The sequence below is a fragment of the Podarcis filfolensis genome (assembly GCF_964270895.1).
Source record: "Podarcis filfolensis genome assembly, chromosome: 14".
Lineage (NCBI taxonomy): Eukaryota > Metazoa > Chordata > Lepidosauria > Squamata > Lacertidae > Podarcis > Podarcis filfolensis.
In genome coordinates, this window is record NC_139616.1 from 36,232,457 (window position 1) to 36,259,882 (window position 27,426).

The 27,426-nt window shown below is 44.7% G+C and overlaps 2 long non-coding RNA genes across 2 annotated transcripts; both read right to left on the reverse strand.

The window, feature by feature from the left end:
* Nucleotides 1-1,906: 1,906 nt before the first annotated feature.
* On the reverse strand, nucleotides 1,907-5,117 carry LOC310749053. Its single transcript, XR_014541465.1, has 3 exons — nucleotides 4,298-5,117; nucleotides 3,068-3,251; nucleotides 1,907-2,105 (listed from the first exon to the last, which is right to left on the reverse strand). It is a non-coding gene; the product is annotated as an uncharacterized lncRNA (long non-coding RNA).
* Nucleotides 5,118-9,502: 4,385 nt separating this feature from the next.
* LOC310749047 lies at nucleotides 9,503-15,106 on the reverse strand. Its single transcript, XR_014541458.1, has 4 exons — nucleotides 15,030-15,106; nucleotides 14,726-14,795; nucleotides 14,397-14,636; nucleotides 9,503-9,641 (listed from the first exon to the last, which is right to left on the reverse strand). It is a non-coding gene; the product is annotated as an uncharacterized lncRNA (long non-coding RNA).
* Between the last annotated feature and the right edge of the window lie 12,320 nt (nucleotides 15,107-27,426).

The following is a 27,426-nucleotide window of genomic DNA, read 5'->3' on the forward strand; positions in this document are numbered from 1 at the left end:
CATCCCACAAGCATTTTAAAATGTAGATTTTTGAGGTAAATTTAACGTTTTGAAATGTGTATTTTGAGAGCAAATACATTCAAAAATATTTACAATTTTAAACACAAACTTTTGTAAAGTTTTTTTTAAAAAATGTTGCAGATTAATGCAAATAACAGGATCAAAAGTCCTTGTGGAAATGGCACATGTGAAAATGGCATGGACTGAGTGTAGTAGAGTAATTCCTCTATCCCTGCCCAGAAGTTTTCCCTCTCTTCAAATACCTCCAGATTTGTTGGTTGTTCAGAGGGACATTTTTCCAAGCCAACGAGGTGGCAGCCATCAAAACTGAAATATTTTGAAATAGACTGTTGGAGCTCCTTTGTCAAGGATTATTTCTTTGTGGGTTCTAAATCATCTACAAAGCCCTATTGTTCCAGCATACCAGATGTCACACCCAGAATGTTTGCATTCAGTATACAGTGGTACCTCGGGTTACATAAGCTTCAGGTTACATACGCTTCAGGTTACACACTCTGCTAACCCAGAAATAGTGCTTCAGGTTAAGAACTTTGCTTCAGGATAAGAACAGAAATCGGGCTCCGGCGGCGCAGCGGCAGCAGGAGGCCCCATTAGCTAAAGTGGTCTTCAGGTTAAGAACAGTTTCAGGTTAAGAACGGACCTCCGGAACGAATTAAGTACTTAACCTGAGGTACCACTGTATATGATATTGTTCGACTTGCACACAGTGGAGGCTGATCCATTAGGGCACATAAGGCGCTGCTACACCAATCCCAATCTGCCCCCAGCCTGCCCCCACTTTGCTGCCTTCTTACAACCAGTCTAGCAGGTGGCGGTGGTACCTGCCAGCTTCCTCCTCCTCCTCCTTAATCACATGGTTGCCCTTGGAAGAACTCAGCAGGAAAGAGGATGGGAGCAAATCTAGAATTAGTTGGTCCCACCTGTCATTGGCTCTGGCTCCACCTAGTGTTGGGCTGCCTGCATTCTGCCCCACCAGTCCCAATGGGCACCAGCTGCCACTGCTTGTGCATGATGTTCTAATGGACCATATCGTACCAGCTTTTTTGCTCCTAAAGCTTTTTCAAAAGTGTAGTTGATGCATACAGGTAACACTTCATGCATCCAATGAAGTGGGATAGAAGTCCCTGAAAAGTTTGTTCTACAATAAAGCTGATGCTACAAGACTCTTTGCTGGTTATACTGCAACTAAAACAGTCACTTTTATACAGAAAAGCCATACTTGAAACATGAATGCATCCTTCAGAACATATAGGGTAGACACGTCTTCTGTGCTTGAATATCCATTCCAGAAAAGGCAATACATTTTGAGCAGCAGCATTAGGACATTTATAGTGGTGCATTTACTCCAGCAGTTCATGTGGACGGAATCCGCATTTGAGAGCATCTAGGACAATGTGTTCTTGAGAATGCCTTCCAGGGTTGTTAATGCAACCATTTGCAAGCCACCTCTCTCTGCATGGAAACATATATCCTTCTATCACAAGATCCAGGGGTCACACACTTCAAGAGTACAGTAATTATGGGACAAGGTACTGTGGGAGTAACCATTTCATCATTTGAATGAACCATCAGCAAAAGAGTAGATGGAGAAAAACAAACAGTGCTTTCCAATAATAGGGCGCGATCTAATGTTATTAGCTTACAGATGAGGTTGAGTGCTGGTTTGTAATTGTACATATGCAAAGAACTCCTGCTTTGTTTATGATAATTAAATAATTAAATAAATAAATTTAATGATGGAAATAAAGGCTCCTTCATGTTTCAATCTGAAATGCAAAAAAAGTTAATGGGTTTTTCCAGGTAATCAGTTTATAAGAGCCTAGTAAGTGTACGTTATAACACATTTGTTCCAGCAAGGTGTGTATGTGTGTGAGTATGGCATGTGTAAGAGAGAGAAGGTGTGCTGAGGGGGGCTAAGAATTGTATCAAATATCCAATGTTTAATTAGAGAATATCCCATGGATCATCAATATCAAAAATATTGTAAAATCTGTAGTCATGCCACCTTTTTTATATACGTACTATGTCCATGCTGTGTATTTTCCCTTCCCCTTGGTTTTTCTCCTTTTCTCAAAGATGTATACCTGTTAAATAAAAAATAACCAGTTGAGAGAGGGAGAGAGAACATACCCTAACATGGGGTAGTCATTGGAACAACATAGTAGTCTGATCTGATTACCAGGCCCCAGTGAAACTCAGTAAGACTTTATAGTCTTAAGAGTTATTCTGCTGACTGTGGCCTTGCGTGGTTATACCAAAGTCCTGCTCTGAAGTGAACCAACCACATTCTGGTCTGTGGTGTTAATAGCCTCACTTGACTTGCCTGAATTTCCTTCTTCCAACTAACTGGTAACTTGGATAATTAAACATCCAAGGCTTTCAACATGTATTTCAATTTGCATTTAAAGGCAAACCTAATTCACACTTTCTGAAACAATATGCAAACTGAAACATAGCCATCCTTCAATATTTGAGTTCCTCTGAATTCAGCAATGTGTACAGTATTCTCCAGCCAAGCAATGTGTACAAAAACACAAATGCTAGTGTAAAGACTGCATTAAGATGTATATATTAGTGGAAATAACATGGCATTAAGGGAAAGTGTGGCATTAGGGGGAAATGCATTTGTTGGACAAAGTTGCATATAAAAATGTGTGCAATTGGAAAAAATTGCGCTAACATGCTGATGGATTTTCATTAGGGCTTTTTTAAACAAATGCAAACTGATGTGGAAATGTGGAGAATGGAACTAAAGACTGGGAAAATTAGGAACTGAGAGAAACAGAAATTGAGAGAGTCGCCCATTTCCTACCCCAAACCTACTAAAATTTGAAAGAAATTCTGAAGTGCCCTGCCATTTAGGCAGAAAACAGAGGCCTCTTTCGCAGGGGGAAGAAAACTTTTGAGAAACTGAAGGACAGCACTACTGAATATTCTCCTGTTTCTCTGTTTACTAATTATGGGCAAAACTGAGGGTGGTTATGCCTGTTGCTCTACATGGACCAGCCACCTGTTGAGGTTTCCACACATACTGTATTTTCTTTACCTCCACAGCTGTAGGGTCAAGGAAAGAGTTTGGTATTTTCCTCCTCCTCTTCTTCTTCTTCTTCTTCTTCTTCTTCTTCTTCTTCTTCTTCTTCTTCTTCTTCTTCTTCTTCCTGTTTTCATAATTTTTCTTTTTGCACCATCTCCATGAATAATCCAAATTCTACCGGCTGTTTTACAGGCACCTATAAAAGCAATACTCTACCCTCAGTCCAGCCAAAATAGAGGATGCTGGCCAAGCAAGACGGAGTTTACAGCCAAAGAACATGGTTGAACAAGAGGAAGCCATAAACTGATTGGCTGGCCCGCTCCTTGTTTTCTTAAGGAAGAGTTAAAGGTGGGGGAATGGTTGGGGTCAGCGCGGTCAGCCATCTGGCAAAACCTGCTGGCTTCCTTCTGTGAGTGTTTTCCCAGTGCTGTGGTGATGGAGAGAATGAGGTTAAAGGGACCAAGGCTATAGGACCTCAACTTGTCCCAGTTGACGCTACCTCATGGCTCAGCTATGCTTCCCTGTCCCTCAGCTTGCACACTGTTGACCTCTCCCTGCTCTTACATACTTCCTCAAGAGCACCAAGGCTTACAAGAAGTTGCATCTGTGCGAACACATGACAGTTGAGCTTTTGAGGACACAGAAGAGATGCTGACAGAGTGTTCCACATTTCACAAGGTGTGGATGAGGCAACGCAGGTGGGAGCAAGAGCCTACAGGGCTGGTTCCCTGTGACAGAATGCAATTCTGTGTGCAGTGAATTTCAGTCCATTTAAAACAGGGCTTCTCCTTCCCTTCTAATTGGTAGAGCTGGCCTGCAGCTCCAGGCCCTGGTTTCATTACCCCTCTTCCCCTTCTTGTGCTCTGGAGCAACAGAAATCTGGATTTGAGACTGATCTCTTATGATTCTGCACATCACCAAACTGAAGTGTCACTGACAGCCTAACAGAGGCAAAGGGGCCTAACCAGATTTTACTGGACCTGTATTTCCCATCAGTCTGAGCCAGCATGGCCAATAGCCAAAGATTATGGGAGACGTAGTTTGGCAGCATTTGGAGGTCAAAAGCTTAGCCACCTCTGGTCTAAAAATGTGGCCCTCAAAATGTTTCTGGACTCCTAACTCACATCAGCCTGAGCCGGCATGGGCAAATAGTGAGGGAAAATGGGAGTTGTAGTTCAGCAGCATCTCAAGTATAATCAAGTATAATCCTGGATTCTCCTGCAGTTGGAGAAAGATACAAACCATGGATTGGCGGGTGCTTGGGACAAGCCTGACATCGTCCCACAAGGTGGATTCAGTGAGTCGCCTCTCAATGTGTGAAATTTTCCATCTTCCCTTGAAGACCCCCTAACTGGGGCTGGCAAACCTGGCCCCTCTAATAGTGTAATAAACCACAATGCCTTTGTAACAGCACATTCTGTATTTATACAACAGCCCATGTATACAAGGGATTAAAATAAACCATTTATTCCTTCATCTTGGACAAATCACATTATCCAGAAACTCCAAGAAGCAGAGCTTTCTGTTGTCAAAATAAACACAAGCCTGTTCCCCCAACCCTTTCAAGAACCCACGCAGTGCAAAATAAATGGCTTCGGCCTACCAGATGCACAGCACGTAGGGAGGAAAGTTAATGGTAATAAAGCATTGTGGGGTCCAAGACAAATGGAAGCACTTTGCTTATTGGATTCACTTCATTATTGTGTCTGCCCTTCTTGTCCACTCTTATTCCATGACCTAATTTCCCCCTCCAAATGGCTAATGATTTTGAATGCCTGAATGCCACAGCTTTCAGAGACAACCCGGTTGCCAATTTCATCTCATTAGTAGAAATGAAAACTCTTCCAAAGAACAGAGCCAAACCCAGCCAAATATTTCTTCCTGAGACAATGGCATGGACCTCCACTGTAGTAAGACTTTTCTGTTCAATGTCACAGCACAGTCCGCTAAGCTGCATGTTCTTCAGTGGGTGCCGCAGATCACATCTTGAGGAAGATAGTCATAAGAAGAACGAAAGAAGAGCCAAAGATCTAATCTAGCAGTAAGGAAATATTGTCCTCCATAGGTCACTGAAGTACAACTCCCGCTATCCCTGGCCATTGGCAATGCAAGCTGAGGTTGATGAGAGCTGCAGTTCAGCAACACCTGGAGGCCCAAAGGTTCCCCACCTCTGCTCTAAGCCATCATCCTGGTTCCAAGACTGGCTAACTCTGGGAAGCCCATAAAGAGAGTTGTAAGCAGTAGCCTCCTTGTCTAGAAATGAAAGGATCAATCTATTTCAGTCCATTTCCGTTTTGCATGGGCAGAATGAGTCTTCTGTTTGAAGGCCTGTCCAGTTTAAGGATAAAGAACCCTAAGAAGGGAGAACAAGGACCTTAAAGTTGGTTATCAAGAATTAGGGGATTGTATACCACTTTGAGTTCCTTGAATGAGATATAAATGTACTCAATCAACCAGACAATAATTGACCAGAATACTAGGAGGGAGTGGTTGTGTTCAATATCCATGGGTTGTTTGGTAAGGAGCAACTGGGTGGCAAATTCCTGTCCATTTCTGCCTTATATCTTCACAAGCAAAGGGTCTAGAAACTTAAACAACAACAAAACGTACACTTGGGAGACGGGGTAGCACATTTATTTTCTGTTATTTCATGTTTTATTCTGCAGCCTGAAAATTTTATTGAAAACTGAAGGAATAGGATGTAAATTAAACTAAATTAATGAATTCATTACATTTCTGAGAAGCCTGGCTCATTTAAATCACCCCATCAGCCCTAGGGTTACAGCCCTGCATGACCTCGACTTCCCTTTTGCTTAGAACAGCTACCAGAGATAAACATCTGGTGTGCTCACCTTTTCCCATACATCTCCGCTCGCATCCTCTTTGGCTATAAACCCCAGTGACTCTGTTTGTACATTTCCTCCAAGTCCCGTTATTAATATTCTGGATGAGGAGATCTCATAAACTCCCATCTGGAAAAGCAGGTCAGGGAGGGGTGGGAGATACGTCCCAATGTGCCATAAAGCACATTGACCATTGCTTTCAAACGCATGTGGCGACATGCAGAACATGCATGGGGGAAGCTGAGCCAGTTTTAACGGCATTTAAAATAGGTGGCTGTGATGTAATTGGAATTTTAGGAGCAGCCTGAAATTAGGATCTGATTGTGCTTCATATATTTTGAACCTCGGGGAAGGGAGACTGAGCCAGCTGTGCACTAAATACCTTTTATACTTTGTCATCTTTGTTTTTAAAGGAGGTGGGTGGGTGAGACCCTGCTCCTTCTCTGAAATATAACCAGAGGGAAACCCATACACACAGAGAGAGTATATATGCATCTGAATGTAGCAGTCTCCAAAGAGGTGGGATTTATGTAGCCATCAGTTCTGGGGGAGGCAGGATGCAAAGGACCAGTGGAAAAGTAAATAAATAAAGTTTGGCACAGTCTTCCATGCCTAGGTCTTCACCTCCCTCCATTGCAGCAAAGAGATGGCACAATAGCTCAGTCAGTAGAGCACAGGACTCTTAAACTCAAGGTCTGGGTTCGAGCTCCACATTCAGCAAAAGATTTCTGCATTGCAGGGAGTTGGACTAGATCAGGCATAGGCAAACTCGGCCCTCCAGATGTTTTGAGACTACAATTCCCATCATCCCTGACCACTGGTCCTGTTAAGGTAAAAGTAAAGGGACCCCTGACCATTAGGTTCAGTCGTGACCGACTCTGGGGTTGCGGTGCTCATCCTGCTTTATCGGCCAAGGGAGCCGGCGTATAGCTTCCGGGTCATGTGGCCAGCATGACTAAGGCGCTTCTGGCGAGCCAGAGCAGCGCACAGAAACGCCGTTTACCTTCCCGCTGGAGCGGTACCTATTTATCTACTTGCACCTTGACTTGCTTTCGAACTGCTAGGTTGGCAGGAGCAGGGAAGGAGCAACGGGAGCTCACCCCGTCGCGGGGATTCGAACCGCTGACCTTCTGATCGGCAAGTCCTAGGCTCTGTGGTTTAACCCACAGTGCCACCCGTGCCCCTTTTACTGGTCCTGTTAGCTACAATAAAATTAGATATCAGTTCAAATATAAAGAAATGGCATTCTCTCTGATTTGAGAAGGTATTTTAATTCAGCTTTGTAATGCAATCTCCCAAGTCTTAAACAACCAATGATCAAAAGACGGACCTGGGGCAGGTTTTTTTCCAAAATAGAGCCATCCACAACACTTGTGCAACAACTAGTCAGTTGAAAATCTGACCCTTTTCTTGTTTCTTTAAAGACGTTCTTCAGATATGCCAGTAATATGATGATGTGATTTGACCACAAGTTCATCCTTCCTCCCACACCTACAAGATTCTGGAAAGCTCTGCCCAGAGCTGAGTCAGACTATGTTGCAAATGGCCAATGCAAACAGTGATGGGCTAGGCTGAGCCAAACAAGGGATGGCTTATGGCCCATTGAAAACTATGTCTTGCAACAGGTTCTTTCCACCACCACTTTCACAACAGCTTTTTACTCTGGTTCTGAAATCAGCAAAGATTTGCTCTGGCTGCTTGGAGAGAATGACATTTATTTAGCAGCTGTATCTGGTCCCCATTGAGAATGGAAATGCAGAAATATCAACAGTAGGCAGACACAGAGCCAAGTAAGTCCCCCTTTGCACTATATATTTAAAGCAGTAGCACATCACTTTAAAAATTCATGGCTTCTTGAAAAAAAATCCTGGGAAGGGTAATTTGTTAAGGGTGCTCAGAGTTATTAGGACACCCTTATTCCCCTCATAGAGCTACCATTGACAGAGTTTCCTGGGAAGAGCGATGGACCACCAAGCCATTCTGACCATTGTAGCTCTGTGAGGGGAACAGGGGTCTCCTAACAACTCCCAGCACCCTTAACAAACCACAGTTCCCAGGATTCTTTGTGGGGAAACCATGGCTGCTTAAAAGTGTATGATATTGCTTTAAATCTATACTGCAGATGGGGCCTAGTTCTAGTTGTGTCTCCATCCTCTGTAGTATCAGGTTCTACAAGGTCAACACTTAGACTGAGGAGGAGGAAGCTAGCAGCCGGTGCCGCCCAATGATTGGGTGTAAGTAAGAGGACAGGTGGGAGCTGGCTGGGATTGGGCCAAGACTGGTGGGGCTGTGCCCTATTTACCCTAATAGACCTGCCCACACTGGAATGCTGAAGGGGAGGGGTTGGGGAAAAACTGTGGTGGGGATGGGTACAGGGGTAGGTGAGGTTTAAAAAGGGGTAGTTTCTGTCAGGTATGGGAGAAGTACAAAGGAGTAGACAGGCTTCATAAACAGAGCAAGCAAGGGGTGGCAGTACCTAGTGGGTATGTAGATATAGATATCATCTACAGGAGATAAGTTCATCAAAGACGCAGAACCCTGTGTACAACTTCATAATAATACAATTGAAATAAACAGTACAAATTAAGAAAGGTATTCGTTTAATCAAAACATCTGCATTTTAACACTGCGACAAGCATTTAATATTAAATTGTGACAAAGCAATTAATGTTAACATTACATCTCGTCTTCTAGAATTCTATGAAAGATTGTCACATAGTTGTGAATTTTACTTTCTGCTGTCCTTACTGTTGTGTATTGCTAAGAGGAGGCCAGAAAGAGGTTCCACAAGGAATTAACCAGGAAAGGCTTACAGAGAAAAACCCCATACCCAAGAATTGCAGTGAAGGACTCATCTGTTAGGGCAAATGGGGCACTGCCCCACCAACTTGAGTCTGCTCTTAGCCAGCCTCCACCTGCCTGCTTTGTGGGCCTGTGTCTTTCCATGTCCAGCGTTTTTGCAGAGGACTTGGATCTCATTGAAGAACTTGGATGTCAAGGATTGTCAAATTGCCCAATGACAGCAAACTGAAAGATTTGTGTCATCAGTCAGCATGGGATCATGGATGATAATGTGTTGGTTTTGGATATAGATGACTCAGGATTAAATCCGGTGTTTCATTTGTGCCATAGTTCCCCAGGACTTAGCCTTGGGTTTTTCAATGCAAGGGCTCAGCTGTGGATATGCTGAGAAATAATAATAATTTTTAAAAGGTCTGCTTCCGAGCATTTGCTGCACCACCAATAATCGCAAATTGCCAATTTCCTACCAGGCGAGGTTCAAGGTCCTTTTGTTGATGCACAGAGCCCTAAACAACTTGACCCTCAAGTACGTTAAGGACAGCCTGAGACACGGTTCCAAGCACCCTTAACAAAATGACAGTTCCCAAGATTCTTTGGGGAACCCATGAGTTCTAAATGTGTATTAAATGTGTTTCAAATATATGGTGCAGATGTGACTAAAGTTTCTAGGCCTGCTATTTGCAGAAGCTTGTGAATTGGGCTGAGCAGGATTTCCAGTTAACCACTTGGAATATTTTATTCCCCAAACCCAGAGTACTCACAATCTCCAACTATGAAATGCTCAGCCTTAAGATTCCTGAGCTCTGGAACTCACCATCACTGTCTGCTTGTGAACCTTTACTGAGGCACCTTTCTGGCCACTGCCTGAGTGCAGGAGCCACTAGTATGAGCAACCATGACTGGAGGGTCACATTCAGCCCTGGGCCTGAGGTTCCTGATCCCTGGAATAAAGCACGGCAGCATTATTCTTTTTAACTGATAACTCAACGATGCTTTTGCATCAGTTTAAGAAATGCCTCCCACACACATTCCTAGAAATGTCCTATGGACAAGCAAAATCCCCTCCTCTTTACCATTTCCACCTCTGAACCAAGTAGAGTTGGTAAGAAATAGCAGACAAGGTGGAGAATATGCACTGAAGCCAGCCAGGCATCAGCTGGCCACTTTTCTGAATATAGTGGTACCTTGGGTTAAGAACTTAATTCATTCTGGAGGTCTGTTCTTAACCTGAAACTGTTCTTAACCTGAGGTACCACTTTAGCTAATGGGGCCTCCTGCTGCTGCCGTGCCGCTGGACCACGATTTCTGTTCTCATCCTGAAGCAAAGTTCTTAACCTCGAGTACTATTTCTGGGTTAGCGGAGTCTGTAACCTGAAGCATCTGTAACCTGAAGCGTCTGTAACACGAGGTACCGCTGTATCTTTTTCTCCATCTCTCTTGCCCAAGCACCAGCCTTTCCTTTCCATCACTTCTCGCGAGTATCAGGATTGCGGTTTTTTCCTTTCAGCTCATGGCTAATCAACCTTGCTCAAAGGTTCAGAAGCACCCCGCCATTCCTCTCTCACCTCATTTGGCGGGGGGGGGGGAGGCACATCTGCTTATTTGGTTCCAGAGAATTCATTTCATCTTGCCATTGGGCCATTTATTTATTTATTTCCCCTGGCCAGCTTTTCTTTAAAAAGCCTGTCTCCCTTGATTTAGTGAGCCAATAGTGGTGGGGAGAGAAAAGGAGGAAAGGAAGAAAATGTAATGAATAAAAGGCAATGAATAAAGGGCTTTTGGAACATCTGGAGTTGCTCTTAGGCAACGCGCAATATCCCAGCCCAGATGTTGGGAGACGGCCTTCTGCTTGTGAACATGTCAAAACGTAGAATTCCATTCACACCACTTTTATTCCTCTTTTTTTGCCTGACCTATCTTGGCCACTTGATTGGCACCTTCCAGAGTTGGGGGGGTGGGGTGTAATTTCATTCATTCAAAAAGGCTTATAAGCCTTTGAAGAAGACTGTCCTCTTATATTACTCAATATACCTGTGACCCTCCAGATGTTGCTGCCATCAGCCCCAGTCAACATGACCAATGATGAAGGGTGATGGGAGTTGGGGTCCAGCAACATCTGGAAGACTGTACGTTCCTCAACCCTGCTCGACGGAGTTTACAGCAGGGGTGCAAAATCTGTGAGTTGAATCCAACTAAGTTATACTGGCATGCTCTGGTCCATGGGGTCACAAAGAGTCGGACACGACTAAATGACTAAACAACAACAACAACAAAGTTATACTCACAGTAGACCAACTGAAATTACTAGACCTAAGTCATGAAAATGACTAGTACTGGCTCCAACCCCACGGTCCTGCAGATGTTGTTGGACTATATTTCCCATCATCCCTGAACATTGAACTACAGTGTCCATCATCCTTGGCCACCGGCTACAGTGGCTGGGGCTGGTGGACTTGGAGTCCAACAAAATCTAGGGGACCCAAGTTTCCTCATGCCCATTCTAAAGAAAGCATTTAATGGCCTGCTTCAGCATAGGCTTATGAACAAGATCAGGCTGCTTGCCTTGCAGGGTGACTCCCCCAGCACAGCTGGCATCTCTGAGATAACACATCATGGCGCAGCTCAGCTTCACTAAATCACATTTTGACAGGAATAAAGAATCACAGGGGTAAACTGCAAAGTCCCTGTAGACTGGCGCAACTTCACTTCCTTCAACCGGAGTGTGCAAAGATGATTTACATCTTACTGTGGATCTGGCCCAGAGAGTGGAAAAGATGCTGGGAGTGGAAGAAAGATGGTCCATCAGCAAAAACTCCTGCATAGCACAGGCAATGACGTCCTTTGCAGAGCGGACACGCTCCATCACCTTCACCGCCCCAGCGTGACAGCAGCCGAGGGGGGCGGGAGAGATGCAAAAGGAGGCTAGGCCGCTGGAGGTGTCATCCCTCATGGTCTGGACACGCTTCATCCGTCAGCATATTGGACAGCTCAGCGCTCTTGGCGAACCCCCGGCACACTCCATCTGCCCCGAACATGGTGCCCATCAATCATCTAGCATAGGCACACCCAGGAACATCACAAGAACGGCCTGTGAGTGAAATGTGTGGTGTTTCCCCCCCCCTCTCCACCCACCCTTCCTCACACACCACTGTGCTGTGCAGATAAATTATGAGCCACTAAAAAAGGTGAATATAGGAGTGTTCATCAAAGGGACAGTTAAATAGATTGCAGAGGGTAATTGTGGATGAGGAGGAAGGAAGCTACAAAGATAAAGTACAGCGTAGACAGTATGTAACACTGAACTAGCCCTCCCGCTACCCTCCACTGGTACTGTTGCAAGAAGATCAGAGGTTAGCATTATAGGAATAAATAGGGGGGAGCCTCTGCTCTAGCCTCCCCATCTTCCCTGCTCTTCTGTGTAGCTGCAGGGAAATCAAAAGACTTTCAACTAAACCATAGTTTCTCATTACATCCAAACCTGGACAAACTGTAGTTAGCATTAACTGTGGTTTAGTTTCAAACCATGGTTTACAATGCTGGCTTGTTTCCCTAAACCATCATTACCACTAACCTCAGCTCTCAGTTTGGATTAAACAAGTAACTGTGGTTGGTTGAAAAGTGAGAGTGGAGCTCCTGATTTCCTTTGGGGCATGTGTACTGGAGGCTTTCCTATGTTTATACCTGTACACCTGCATGCAGCCTATATGTTGTAGATGAAAAGGGGTCAATAATAACAGGATGTCCAGAGATTAGACATTTATGTCTGAGGCCCTAACTTCAAGTGCCATTAATGATGACATGATCAGCAATAATGCAGTGTGTATTAAATGCTAGACGTTGTGGGTGGGAACTATAATCAAGATTGCATTGTGTAGCTAGGGGCTCTTGAAGCCTTCCTTCCCCAGCAACAACCTCCATCAAAGTCACCCCTCTCAACGTGCAGCAATTATCATTTTGAAACAAAGCTCCCATTTGTGTCAGTGCTGCCCCAGATGCTGTTTTCTGCAGAAAGAGTAGATTCCATGGGCATTGCACCTGGGGGGGGCATCACAAACCTTTCCTCCATGCAAGCTGCTTTCTTGATAATATCTCCCAGCAATGCCTGGTATTTAATTTTTAAAAACACATGGTGTGATCGCTAATCACATAATTAACATCATGTGTAGTTATGCCCTGAGATGCATCTGTTTATCATACTGCAATAAAGGCTCCTTCCTCACCCATTTCATTTCTTTTTGTCTCCTCTGCAAGAAGGCCCAGATTTCCAAGAGTAGGAAAGGATTAACTAAACATGAATATCTGTACCCAATGGATGGCCTCCAATGCTGCTCAGATAAAAATAGGTACATGTGCTTTGCATTAAGAAAGAAGGATCACCTCCTCATGTTTGTGAGGCAATGAGCAAGAAGTGTGAGGCAGTCAGGTAGGGAGGCACAATTCATCCAGAAGTCTCTGGTGCAAGCTCTGTTGAAATAAAAAGGAGTTCTACAAGAACTTAGCAAAGTCAATAATGCATATGGAGTCCAGAGAGATAAGAAATCCTGATAACACTTTACTCAGAAAATTGAACCAAATAAAATATATAATAAGAGAATAACAGAGAAGTTTGTCTTTCTTGCTTCAGGCCTTGCACATAGCAGGGAGATAGTCAACCAAACATACTGAGGAAAAGCTCCCTCGGAACTATATAGCCAATCAGAGCATGTGCTACCTCAGCAAACATTATGGCATTCTATCTTGTTACTAAGCCACACCTCCACGCATCCCCCTCTTGGCTAGTTAACTAAACATTAATAGAATTAACTCTTTAGTTACAAACTGAATGATCCCTGCTGTTGCACTTCCAGCAATTAAAAGATTTGCCATTGTGGTGTCATGCAGATATGTGCTACTGAATTTGAGTAATAAATGGGCTCCACAAGTAGATTTGTGAATCCATCCATAAAAGAAGTGGTCCAAAGTTGCCTAAAGCTCCCAAGATCTGGTGGGCTCTACCGGCAGTTCAGAAGTTTCACTACCATTGTAAGACTTTGCTTGAGATACAAAAAAGTAATGTCAAACTAATGTCATTAGGACCAACTGAAATGTCAGACAGTAGAAGTCGTAGAAATCATAGAATCATAGAGTTGGAAGGGATCCCAAGGGGCATATAGTCTAACCCCCTGCAATGCAGGACAGAGTCCTGCCCCCAGCCACCCCTGGGTGGGCCTGAACCACCATCCTTAACAGCCAGATGCACTGACTCACTGCACCACCTTTGGTAGGGTCAGCTCTACCGTTCTGCAGAACTGGACCACTCCACTTAGCAGGTGGAGATATACTGCAAAACTTTGGTGCAGATCTTATCAGCAATTCGTCTATTACTGTAAGTGACAATTGGCTGAGTCTCCCTGAAGAGGGAGAAATATCACACTGTCTGTGGTGTGTCACAGGAACTGCTTTTGTTGTTGTTTTTCACTGGCCCTGGGCTATAATTTCTTTACCTATAAGAGGGGTGGGGGTATAATAAGCCTGGGCTGTTCCTTCGACTCTTCAGATTTCTGTGCCTCTAAGCACAGCACATCCAATGCCCAAGTCTTCGAAAACAGGAGAGGAAGGGTCTTTAGGTGTGGCCACCGTTGCTGTTTCCAAAGGTAAGGCCCCAGCCAATTTGCTTCCCATTTATTTGGTTAGTTCCATTCATTTATTTTCCTCACCTGTGTCTTTCGTCAGCTGTATCCCAGTCAGGAAAACCGCAGCAGCAGCCATCTCTTATGAGGAAGATCCAAAGCACACAAGAGCAGCCTCCAAGAAAGCAGCATCCCCAGGGAACCTGACTTTCAGCCCTGCTAAATGCTTTGCCTGCCTCAGCAACTCCCATTCGACTTGGCTGTTTCCTCCTTTCCTTTCAGCAGCGCCAGCTCTCCTGATTCTTGTCTGGACTGTCCAGCAATGTTCTTCAATAAAACACACACATGTGCAAAAAATGTCCCGGATTTCTTTTTTTAAGGCTGATATAACAACAACAAAAGAATTTTTCGGTTACCTGCCAGCCTCTTTATTATTTTATTACTTATTCATTTACGCATCGCCTTCCATGTGAGTCCCGAGGCGACCTACATAAAAACAATTAAAACACAGGAACGTAGAAAGCAGCCTAATACCTGTCTATCTAGGTCAGTATTATCAACATGGACTGGCAGAAGCTCTCTGAGGTTCATTCTTCCAGCCCTACCTGAAGATGCCAGGGATTGAACCTGGAATCTTTTGCATGCAAAGCAGATGGTGTACTACTGACCTACAGCCACTTTAAAACCTGAAAGAAAGCTTTGAAAACAGTACAGTGGTACCTCGGTTTTCGAGCATAATCTGTTCCAGAAGACCATTTGAGTTCCGAAACGTTCGGAAACCGAGGCGCAAAGGGCGGCCTGCAAATTTAATAGAGAAAATTGAGAAAAATAATAAATACACTCAGTGGAAGCCGTTCGACTTCCGAGGCATGTTCAGAAACGGAAGCATTTGCTTCCGGGTTTACGGCATTTGAAAACTGAAACTTTCATCAACAGAGATGTTCAAGAACCGAGGTACCACTGTACCAAAAAATACAGCTAATGATAGATTTTGAAATGATACAGAATGAACACCTAATTTTTTTTTTTTTTAATTAAATTTCTATACAAGGAGCAGAGGGCAGTTTACAATATAAAATGCATACCATAGTAACAAACAAAAACAATATCCTCTGTATAGTTTAAAAGGCCATAGATTATTTAATTAGCCAAAGGTCTGGGAGCAGAAGAATGTTTTCGTCTGGCACCTAAATATATGTAACGAAGGCACAAGGCGAGCTTCTCTGGGGACAGCGTTCCACAAGCAAGGAGCCACCACAGTGAAGGCCTGTTCTCATGTTGCCACCCTCTGGACCTCTCACGGAGGAGGCACATGAAGAAGGGCATCAAATGGTGATTGAAGGATCTGGTTCAGTTCATGTGGGGAGAGGTGTCCTTGAGGTATTGTGTTCCTGAGCTGTTTAAGGCTTTATAGGTCAAAACCAGCCCTTTGAACTGGTCCTGGAAACAAATTGGCAGCCAGTGAAGTGTTGTTCAAGTATATGTTCAAATTGTCTTGTCCCAGTAAGGTACCTGGCCACTGAATTTTGGATCTGGTGAAGTCTCCGGAAAACATGTCAAAACAAAAATGCCACCTGTTGTTTCTGGAAAGTTCAAACAGTGGGCACCTACCATATCTCAACAGGGATGTTGTTCCACAGAACAGGGTAGCCCCAGTGAGACCCCTGCTGCAAATTGCTATGGAGCGGACTTCTGATTAAGACTGAAAGAATCTGCCTACTGCAGTTCTCCTGAGTTTCTAGTTTTTCCAGTTTTAAATTCATGGAAATTTTCTGGCATTTTAGGGCTCATTTTTGTATGACATTTTGACAAAAGTACACATCTTTGCAAGGAACTTCTCCTGATATATCAATTTTTGTACACATTGTTTGGTTAGACAGCTCCACCACAGTGCAAATTTTGAAGGACAGGTGTATTTTGGTTCACATATTGGTTTGAGAAGTAAAAATTAGGTAGTTTCTCATTAAAATGCAAACAAAATCGACTTCCTCCACCATTCCTGCAAAGTTCTGATATTTTAGGGACTTTAATGAGAAACTTGTCTGTAAAGTCACGCATTTACTTGGACAAAGAGCAATAAAACTCAGCCTCAAAATTAGCTTCTTTGCCTTTTTGTGGCTGCGCAGTAGCCAGATCAACAGGTGCCATTTTTCTCCTCATGACAGCTCCATGACGGGAAAAACTGCAGCAGTCGACTGTTTCCCTGTTGTTTTATTTTATTTCTTTACTTAACCCTGCAGCTCGCCTCATCCTGAAGGCAATCGGTTTAAAAAGAATATAAAATATCCCAACCGAAATGAAAAGCAGCTGTTTTTTGGTTTCAAGGCCCAGGAAACCTCTGTCAGGAAAGGAATTATTAGCCCTGCAACTCCTCCCCCCTCATCTCTCTGAAGTCAGTTGATACAGATGTAGGCCTGAAACTGTCAGGTGCCTCAAGGAGGGCGGGAGCCATTTTGTCAAGCTGGACATCCAGTGAAGCTGAATGTGGGATGATTCAAGACAGACAAAGGAAAGTACTTATTCACACAATGCATAGCTAGATGATGGAATTCACATATCAAGAGGTAGTGATGGCCACCAATGGGAATGGATTAAAAGGGGGATTAGACAAATTCATGGAGGATAAAGATGTCATTGAATACTAGCCACAAAATGACTATGTTCTGCCTCAACTGTTGGAGGCAATGTACCCCTAAGTACCAGATGCTGGGAGTCACAATTGGGGAGAGCACTCAGGGGTTGCCTGGGGCCTCCCCATAGGCATTTGGTTAGTCACTGTGAGAACAGGATGCTGGACGACATGGGCCATTGGCCTGATCCAGCAGGCTCTTAGGCTCTTATGTTATGAGGCTAAAATACTGCTCTGAGCTCCTTGAGTGGAACGGTGGGATACAAAATGAATATACCTTGGATTAAACACACACATACACACATCAACCCTGCATATAGAAAAAGAAGAAAAAGCTTAGGTCTCTCCCCATATGCCAGTTTCTTATGGAAACTGGTACCAAGAAGAGTATAGTGAAGGTGCCCACTTCATCTCAATTGGCAGGGAGTTCCAAAGTGCAAGCACTGTCGCACGAATCAATCAAGTTCTTACAAATGTGGAATGGGCATTATGTGGCACCTGTAGTAGTGCTGTGCTTTTTCTATGCCTTCCCATTCATCCTTGGTCCATTCCACAGTTTCTGATGCATTTCCATGTGTGGCTAGAGCTGATGGTCAAAACATTGGTGAAGGTTGGGATAGCAGGTGATGGGATAGAAGCTTCTTTGCCTGAGATCCTAGAGAAGTACTGCTGGTCTTAGTAGGTAAGACTGGACTAGTCTGACCTGGTGGAAGGTAGCTTCCTCTCTTTCAGAATTTACCTTGCTCCCCCTGGCCTGGCCCTATGCCCAGTTTGTGCTCAATGTGTTGTTGTCCAGTTGGAGATGCCAAGGTGCCCCAAGACATGGTGGGTCTGTGTTCCCATACAACAACACACCCCTTTCTATCAGTTGTGTCAGAGCAGCAGTGGAGACTGGTCCATTGGGGGAAAGGGGGCTCTGCCCCATCACCTCAAACCAGTCCCCACTTTCTGGCCTTTCTGCTTGCAACCAGTATGGGGTGTCATTACCTGTCACTCTCCTCCTCCTTAGTCTCCGTGATGCCCTTGTAGAACTCAGCAGGGAGGAGGATAGGGACAAAACCAAAATTACTTGCCTCTGCGTGTCATTGGCTCTGGTTCTGCCAATCATTGGCTCCGGCTCCATCTGATGCTGGCCTCCCTGCCTTCTGTCCCACTAGTTCCAACAGGCAACAGCCACCTCTGCACAGCAGTGAGGCCGGCAGGTAACAAATATGGAGTGTGCTGTGAAAAGCCGAGGCAGGTGGAACCCCTGTGGTGAGTGCTCAGGCAGGGGTGCAATGTTCAGACAGACCTCAGTTACCGGAGCCTGCTGGGGTAATAATAAACAGGTGAGGCAGCCCGTGATAAGCCCCGAGGAATGCAGGCTCAGCAGCTGTGGGCAACCAGCCCGTTCAGAACTTGGATGGGACAATTAAGTAAATAAAAAAGGCTAGAACACCGGATCAAAGTTGGAGAGAGCCGGTTTTATTTATTTGGAAAAGTCAGATTATATTGGCAGATGTGTATTTTTCTTTTTTCTTTTCCCCTCCCCCCAAAGTCTTTCAAAAACATTGGCCCTGATTTGAGGTTTCCTGATAGGCGTGTCATTTTTAAGGGTTTCTTATGGGAAAGGAAAAGGGCGTTGGGAAGAATATTTGGAGCGGCTGGGAGAGGGGCCCACCTCAGAAGGTTTTCCTCAGTGCACTCGAGGTTCCCTGAAACACAGATTTCAAACAGGTCTCTGAAGGGAATCAACCGTTTGTGTGGGGGGGGGGGACAACTTCCTAGCTGTCAACAGTTTAGCTCCTTTGAAGGACTGGAGTGCAATTTTCAAGTTTTAACTTGGAAGTGATAACCTCTAAGCACGTGTCAGCAATGTGGAGGGCACAGGGTGACCAGGGCTATAGATAGTCTTACAGCCATCACTGGCTGGGGCTGATGGAAGATGTAGTCCAAGGCATTGTGAGGGGATGGGCACCACCTTGTTGAATATCCTTAGCTACAAGTTCCAAATTCTGCACCAGGTTGAAATGCACATGCAGATAGATCAAATCTGCATACATCTACTTATTATTTTTACATGATTTTGACTGCTTTTGCTAGCTGGTTGGAAAGTCTAAGCAATGTCCAGAAACTGACAGCTGGAAGCCCTGCACAAGGTTCTTAGATTTCATCAGACAATAACTTTGTTAGTCATGAGGACTGGAAACTTTATTGTTTGTTTTTGGAAGAATGTCAAGAGGCCGAGCATACTGATATCTGAATCAGATAAAACATGATTGCCGACAGGCAAAATGCACAGTCCTAGTTACGTGTGATGGAGCCCAAATAGCTTTGTTTGGACTCGTATTTTGTACTTCAGCATTGCCTTCTCATCTATTAATGATCTGCTGGTAGATCGGTTACCTAATGCAACGCCAGCATTTTCAGCCCACTGTCTTCCTCTCTGCGCATGGTACATTTCTTCATGATTTCCAACCACAGGTTATAGAATGGGAAGGAACCTCAGAATGAATCACACACAACCTTTGTGAAGGGTTGGCTTGCCATGCAAAGGAACCCTGATAAACATCATCCATCCTCCTCTCAACAATTTGCATGAGTGCAGCAACACATTTCTCAATTGTCAGATCATGAATTTGACAAAGGGCAGGACATAAATTCAACAAAAAATAAATGAATGGGTGAATAAGTAAACAAAGAGGTCTTAATAAGAGAAACATATCAACTTTTTAAATGGGGTGGAGGTGGGGAATCCTTGCATACCTCTGAGTTAATATAATAACTTGCCAGAACAGGTTAGGTAGAACTTCTTGACACTTGAAAAGACTTCCAGCAACTGCTGCTGGTGCTCACTGCTGGCTATGAACGCATTCATCCTGTCTTGAACTCAACAGGAGCTGGTCTGCCACCAAAGCACTTCCAGCTCTTACATCCTTCCTGGCACGTTGAGCCCAGCAATGACGCCACATTCAGGGAACATCCCCCCCCCCAAGCATAAGAGCTGCCCATCTCTGCTCCAAGCTAAATAAGGATAGCTCTTTCCATCTCCTGTCTTCCCTCATGCTTTCCATCCAAACCCTTTCTCATTTCTGTCACTTTCCTCTGAAACATCCCCATTTAATGTTTGCATTTCAAGGCCTACAGAAATGTGGTGATCCAAGCTGGATACAATATTATTCTGGCCTGAGGCATAACTGGTGCCAAGGAAAGCTGTGGTTTTACATCTTGTGTCTTCTGCTGCAGTGTGGTGATATGTCCTGCCGTAGAGAGAACAGCCACTTATTTGAAAGACTGTCAGAAGACAGCCCGTTTTAATGCTCTTGCTTTTATTCTTTGAATGCTTCCTTTTAGGGAGTCTGTGACTGTATAGTAAATCATTGGTTAGTTGGTTGGTTGGTTGGTTGGTTGGTTGGTTGGTTGGCCTAATCCATCTAGTCTCTTATGCCCTTAATGGAGAGCAGGAGGGGCCTTGATGTTGCCCATCAGCAGTGAGGAGCTGGACAACAGACTGAGTCACCTTTCCTTATTCATAAGTTGTATCCATACATATAAATTTAGGGTAGACATGTGTCCTGCTTAAGTCCTCTCTTTGAAGAGCTGTCAGTGGGTAGTCCTCTATTTGAAAGTGTCCTCTGTTGAAGGGCTTTCTAGTTTAAAGATAAAGATAAGTCCAATTTAAAGATAAAAAGATTCCCCCCCCCAAAAAAAAACGAGAAGGGAGACCAGGAGGGGCCACCCACAGTGAGTCCCTGGACAGTGGACTTAGCGGGTCCAGAGAAATGTTTCCCTTAAGCATCCCTGCAAAGGCTGCCATCTAGTCTGACAGCTCCACCCCCAACTTGGGCAGCTACTCTAAAAACAGGCTGTGCACTGTAAAACAGGGTATGTGGTGCGAAATTGTAAGCAGGGCTGAAGGAGGTGAATGATAGGCACCCCCACCCAGTGTTTTTTTTTCTTTAAAAAAATGTTTATGGGGTACTCTCATTGAATTACTGCTGCTCAGTGAGGCCAAACTTAGATTCACAAAATGTTTAGGAGTATGTGTACCCCTGCGTCCCCCCAGAAAAAAGCACTGCCCCCACCCCAAAAAAGGAGAGGAAGGGACTATGTTCTTTTAGGGCAGGAAATTGTTCGGCTTCGCAAGCCCACAGCCCACCTTCTAAGAAAAAAACCTCTGGGCAGCAACTGACCACTCTCCAGCGGGGGGGGGGGAGCGGGAGAGAGAGGGAGGGAGGAGGCAGGAAGGCAGGAAGTGGGTTACAGCAGCCAAGAATGCTAACTATGTCCCAGCTCCTAGGCAGGTGTGTGCGGCGGGGTCAACTTACTGAGCACACCACTAGTGCTTTAAGTGGGTGGGGAGACCTTTTCTCCAGCTCCACTCTGGGTTAATCACATGTCCCGCTTGATGGGTGACAATATTCTATTTAGAAGCCTGGTTTAAAGATAAAGAACCTTCAGAAAGAGAGGGCAGGAGGGGCCTCGGAGTTGCCCATCCACTGTGAGCAGCACGGCAAGCTGAGCAGTCACCTGGTCACTCTTCTGATCCCCACTGTGGTGAGATGCATTGCATTTCTATTTGAACTGTAGTCCTCATTTCTACATTTGCACCTGTACATATCAATTGACACCTGCAAATTTTATAGAAACTGGTGTTCCTCTTGCCCTCTTTTTGAGGGGCAATGTGTACTACTCAAGTACCTCCACAGACAAAGAAATCAATGTTTCCTCTCCTTGCTTCGTATATACCTCTTCCCCACAATGGAATCAGGGAGCCTTGGTTTACATGGTATGAGAAAATATCTCCTTATTGTGGGGTACAGAGCAACCATTGCCATAAAAGCTACTTCTATAGGGGCTCCAATGATACGCATATCCTTCAAAAGATTATTTTGGACCAGAGCTTCAGATCTGCATCTCTCTGGGCAATTCTGTATGATACACCATCAAACAAGTTCCTTAAATGTATGTTTATCTGTTAATGTGGGTACAGGTGTGCAGGAAGTCATTTGTAAGGTGGGGGCAGCTCAGAACAGAGAAGGGGTTTTCATCACAACTGTGTCTGAGTAACAATTGCAGCATTTGTGGATTCTGATCCAAGACCACAGCATGCTTGAGGTTCCTTAGATACTCTCTTGACTGGGGGCCTCATAATCATACTAGAGAATGTGCTGTATTAAGCGTAGCTTCTCAACAGCCTTTAAGATGATGGCAGCTTGTTTGATTTATTTTGCCAAACATCCACTACACACATCAACTCGCCTGGAGAGCTGCCTTCTGTGACTGGGCCTCATCCACTCAATGAAACTAACTGGAGTTAGAAAAGAACATCAGCTATAAAAGAACATCAGTAACAACACCACATATGTGGGGAGATTTCTCAGTCATCATGGCAAAGACCAACTCTCAAAGAAATTCCCAAAGAATTTGATGCTACATTTAAAAAAAAGATTCCGCTTACGCTCTGATTTCTCGCACTGCGACGATGGTGTCGCAGGCACCCCAACTTTCCCACATACTGCTATAGCACCATTTTCCTCAACCCAGCACCCTCCATATGTTTTGAGCAACAATTTCCATCAGCCCCACCCAGCAGAGCGTTCAGTGTTGCTGCCATTGTTCTGTGGGATGGCATTCTTGTCAGGCTACAACAGGAACCTGTTACCTGCACTTTCTGGAAAGAATTGGAGACATTTTTGTTCCGACAATCATAATCATCATAATAAACTATCCAAGCTCTGAATTTTTGTGTTTGAAAATGCACACTGTGTGGCTATTGCTAGTCCCACAGCCCTGCCACTTGTGGGTTACATATGTTGAGCCTCCAAAATGCGATCAATGCACACTGGGTGCTTTCCCAAGCTTTGACACATGTGCAGCTCTGGGTTTTTTGTTGTGTGTTCACTGTACATCTGTCCCCATTTAGAACCACTGTAAGGTCATATCCAGAACAACAGCTGTGTTAGGCTATAATGACAAAGCATCAAAACATTTGGTGGCTGTTTAGGCACTGTGGTCACAACAACTGTTTGTACCATAGTGGTTAAGGAGTGTGAGATATGGGAAGCCCCTTGTTTATATCTCAGCTCAGCTACAAACTGGGTAGGTGGCTTTCAGCAAGCCATTATCTTGCACATATGGAGATCAAAATTCTGTCCTACCTTACATGGTTGTTGTAAGGATTGGTGAGTGAATGTGTATGGAGTGATTTGGGTGCTTAGAGAGTGCAATGCAAACACAACATATTTTAAACTGTTTATGTATGAAATAATTCAGGCCTGCTTTCCACCTCTGAAAGACAACCCCAAAATAATTCAGAAGTTAAAATCAATTTTAAAAAACACTGTGGAAGTAACACACAGTCCAAACTACAATAAACAACAACACTGCAATAATAATAGCGAGAGGCGTAGAAAACACTACAGGTATTCTGTTGCCACAACACAGTGAAACAGATTGCACAACCGATAGCTAAGGCAACCACTCAAACATCTTCAAATGAAGAAAGGAGATTGAAGAGCACAGATTTTCATAACATTAGCAAGTGCTTGTTTGTCTGTATATATGCAAATTTAGAAATAATTGCTTTGATTTGAATATAAATCTGAGACATAGAATACCTCTACTATTGGAACTCTATGCTTCTGAAAGCCAGTTGTTTGAAACCATAGGAGGGAAGAATACAAAGTTCTGCTTGTGGGTTTTGTATGGACAGCTGCTTGGCCACTGTGAGAACAGGATGCTGGACTAGATGGGTCCCCTTTGGCCTGATCCAGCAGGGCTCTTCTTCTGTTCTTATCTCTCCATTATGGGGCAGGCTGTGACCAGATCTGCCTACTCTGCTGTCTAGGTGCTACTAACTGTTGATGGACAACTTCAAGATGATCCCTGCTCTCCCTTCTTGGGGTGCAATCTGGCCCCCACAATACCACCAGCAAAGCTTTGGAGCCACTGCTGCGTGTGCAGCCTGGCCACTCACTTCAACAGTGTCTGAAGGGCATGACATTTGGGTCTGCTCCCTGTGCCAGTTCCAGGCTGGCACAGTGAGCGGATCTGGTTCTGGCCCAACGGCATCGCATTTTGCTTGATGGGATCCCACCCATCACTAGTATGCAACCTTTGGAAGGCTGCCCCGGAAAGGAATGTGGGGCTGAAAAGGGTCCCCCAAACCCTGCCTTTCACCCCAAAACACTAACCACCCATCAGACCAGCCTGCCTTAATGGAGGGGGCAACCAAATCCAGGGATGCCGCTCTGCCACCTTTCTTTTCGTTTCTGAAACGTGCTTTGTGCCCTGTCATGAGAAAAAAGCCGCTGGCTGCCCTCTCTGACCTTCACCCCTCATTCACTTTTCTTTCCTCACCCCTTTCCCCTCCCCTTTGTCACCCTCCCTCTTTGGCTTCTCCACAGCCTCTCTCTCTCTGCCTGGCTTGTCAGATGAGCAGGTGTGCAGCAATTCACCGGCGAAGCCCCCCTCCCCGCCCCCTTTTATTTTTACATTTTTTAATTAGACGATAAAAAGAATGCATCCTTTTGAGGTTGAGAGCAGATTCCTCACATCCTTAGCATCGCTGGGCTGCCTGGCTGTAACCTTATGCCAGTTAAAAGCCTCCCTGCCCCCCCCCATCAGGCCAGGCTGGAAAAAAGAACAGCAGAAAGGGTGCCACTGCCTCCTTCATCTCTCCACACACACCCCATCCACACACACACACACACATGTGCGCACACCTGCAGCCTTTGCTTCGCTGCCATCGTTGACATCCCTTGGATAGAGCTCGGGAGCTTTTCAATTATGTCGGGTGATGATTAGCAGGAGGCAATCTGGCCAGTGGCGAACTGGGTCAAGCTGGAAGCCTGGGACACAGAAAGAACTGCGGGGAGGCCACAAAGGATCCCACCGCCCCGGCCTCCTTGCCACAGCAACATTTGATCCTGTCACCTGTGAACCAGTGACCTCAGAGCCCCCGCCCCCCACTCCAGGGAAGCACATTTAACCCTTGCTCTGCCTGCTCCCCACAATCACATCCCTCCTTCTTCGGCTGTTCTGAGCCTAGATAAACAGCTGGGAAATATATGCCACCTTGAAGTTGGGATGGAAACATAACAAAACAACAAAATTCACAAGCCTCATCCCTTGGGCTCCCACCAATTTAAGACAAATCGTACCCGCAGCCTTCCAAAAAAAACAACACCTAAGGAAGCTATCAGAAAAAGATAAATCGGGTCCTCCCTTAAAGAGGGCACGTATCGCGGTGAGACCTGGAAAACCAACACCCTGTGTTGTGGGTGGGTACGAATGGTCAGCCACAACACCCGATTGGTAGGTCGCTCGTAGCTGGGTGCAATCTGGCCAATGGGATGCAATCCAAACGGTTCAAGGGACCTATATATACCCATGCACGTGACCCAGAGCTTCCTCTTTCAGTGCGTGCATTCGGAACACCCGCTCATCTCTAGGGAGAGGGCTTTTAGGGCTTTGCGCTTGACCTTGCTATGCCGTCGTGTGTCGGCTGTCGTTGGGACAGGGGCACGGCAGGAATTTTTCCCACTTGGTTGGTTGGCCATTTGGGTTTCGCCTGCCACGTAGCAAATTATCACAACTTGTAAGGTTGCAGATAGGCTCTGGTTCAGGTGATAGGGATGGGAGAATACTCTCACCATCCTTATGTGAAGGGTATTCCGTTAAAGGAATCCAGGGACTCGATGGTTTTGTCAACCCCTGAGAGGGGGTTGTGCCCGTGCCTGAGTCCAGGGGGACATTTGGGTGGCAGAGATAGCCTGTTCCCGGGTTTCCGCTTATCCAGGTGTTCACCCTTGGCTGACCTATGCTGGAACCCTGGGTCAGCGCTACCTGCATGGCAGGGAGCTAGTCGAACCAGAGCCTATGCAACCATTCACTTTCTGTAATCAATAAAGTTGTGGCCTAAATTCTGCCAAAAACAAAACTAAAATTCGAGTCAAGTGTGAATTTATTTAAGGGGGAGGTTTCTGGGTCTGAACACAAAAAGGGGGAGCTATTTGCCCCTGCAGCCCTTCTGTATTGATGAGCATTGCAATATGGATAAGGGCATGTGTACACCTTCTCACACTCTTCCCCCTGTATTTTCTCTGTATTTTTAAACATGCTCACCCTACGGAGGATTCCCCCCCTCCCAAAAAAAACCAACACATTCCTCAGTGCATTGGCTGAGTTACATGCTTGCCAACCCTTCTAGAGACAAGCAGCCGGCTGTAATTTCTCTTCTGGTTACCAGACTGCCAGTGCTGGAGGTTATATTGCGGAACCAGTAAAAGTTATTTCAGCAAGCGCCTGTGTGGTCTGTGTTTGTTACTGAGCCTGGAGATAGCTTGATTGGAGTCAGGCCTCCACTTGCAAGTTGGATCCTTTCTCCTTCCACCTCCTCCACCTCCCCCCCCCCCCCGTTCTATTTTACTTGCTGCCAAACTAAGCCACGTTACTGACCTCATCGTGCAGGAGTGGCAGAATGGGTGGAGGGTACCCTCCTTGATTTCAACAATGACAGTAGTTTGCAAGTCAATAATAATAGTAATAATAATAATAGTAGTAGTAGTAATAGAAAGCAGCCCCTGGCAAAGTGCTGAGTGATGATTCATTGCTATTATGACTACATTAAAATATCACTTTAAAAAAAGATTTCAAGGCGGGCAAATTTATTTCCGCACTCTCCTTTGTTATTTTTGCATTCAATCATTGCTCTGAACAACTTTGTTTTCTCTCGGCCTTTTCCCCGTCTTCTTTCCATTTCAGTTTTTTAACTAATGGGGTCAGGGCAGATATTCATTTTCACGGTTCCAGCTCATTGAGAACAATGAAGGCAATAAAAAAAAAATGGCCTCAGCGCTTAGGAATGTTAAACATTCGCCTGTGGTTGAAAATTATGAATCTCTCTCTCTATATATATATAGATTTAAAAAGTAAATTAATTAATAAAATAAAATCTATATTTTACAGACTTTTAGGACAGTTTTCTCCTCTTCTTTTATTTTTATGGATGTTTTTATTTTTATGGATGAGCCATAAATTATTTTACAGATGGCGGACAACCCTGTCTACCCCACAGGAGCTCAGGTATTTGTTTTCTTGAAACATATGGGCCACAATGAAACACAGAAAGGTCTAAGCTATAACATTTGGATTCAGATGTGAACACAGAAAGTCAATGAATTTGGGCAGAGGCTTGTCAGGTCCCATTCCTTTTCATTTTGAAACCTCTTCCTCTTGTAAAACTTTCACTGGGGGAAAATCATCTTTCAGTTTGTGAACAACAATGGTTAAAATCCAGATGAGCGGCCCTCCGTTGCTGAGAGCAAGAGGGAGGACTTATAAAGGACTAATGTGGGGTCAAAGTAGGGCTAGGAGAACAGGTCAACTGCAGTTTTTCTTAGTTTCTCATTGTTCCAGTCTTAAGTTCAGTTGTCCATATTTCCATGTCAGTTTGCACGTGTGTGGTTTTAAGTTCTCATGAAAATCCATCAGCATTTTGGTGTG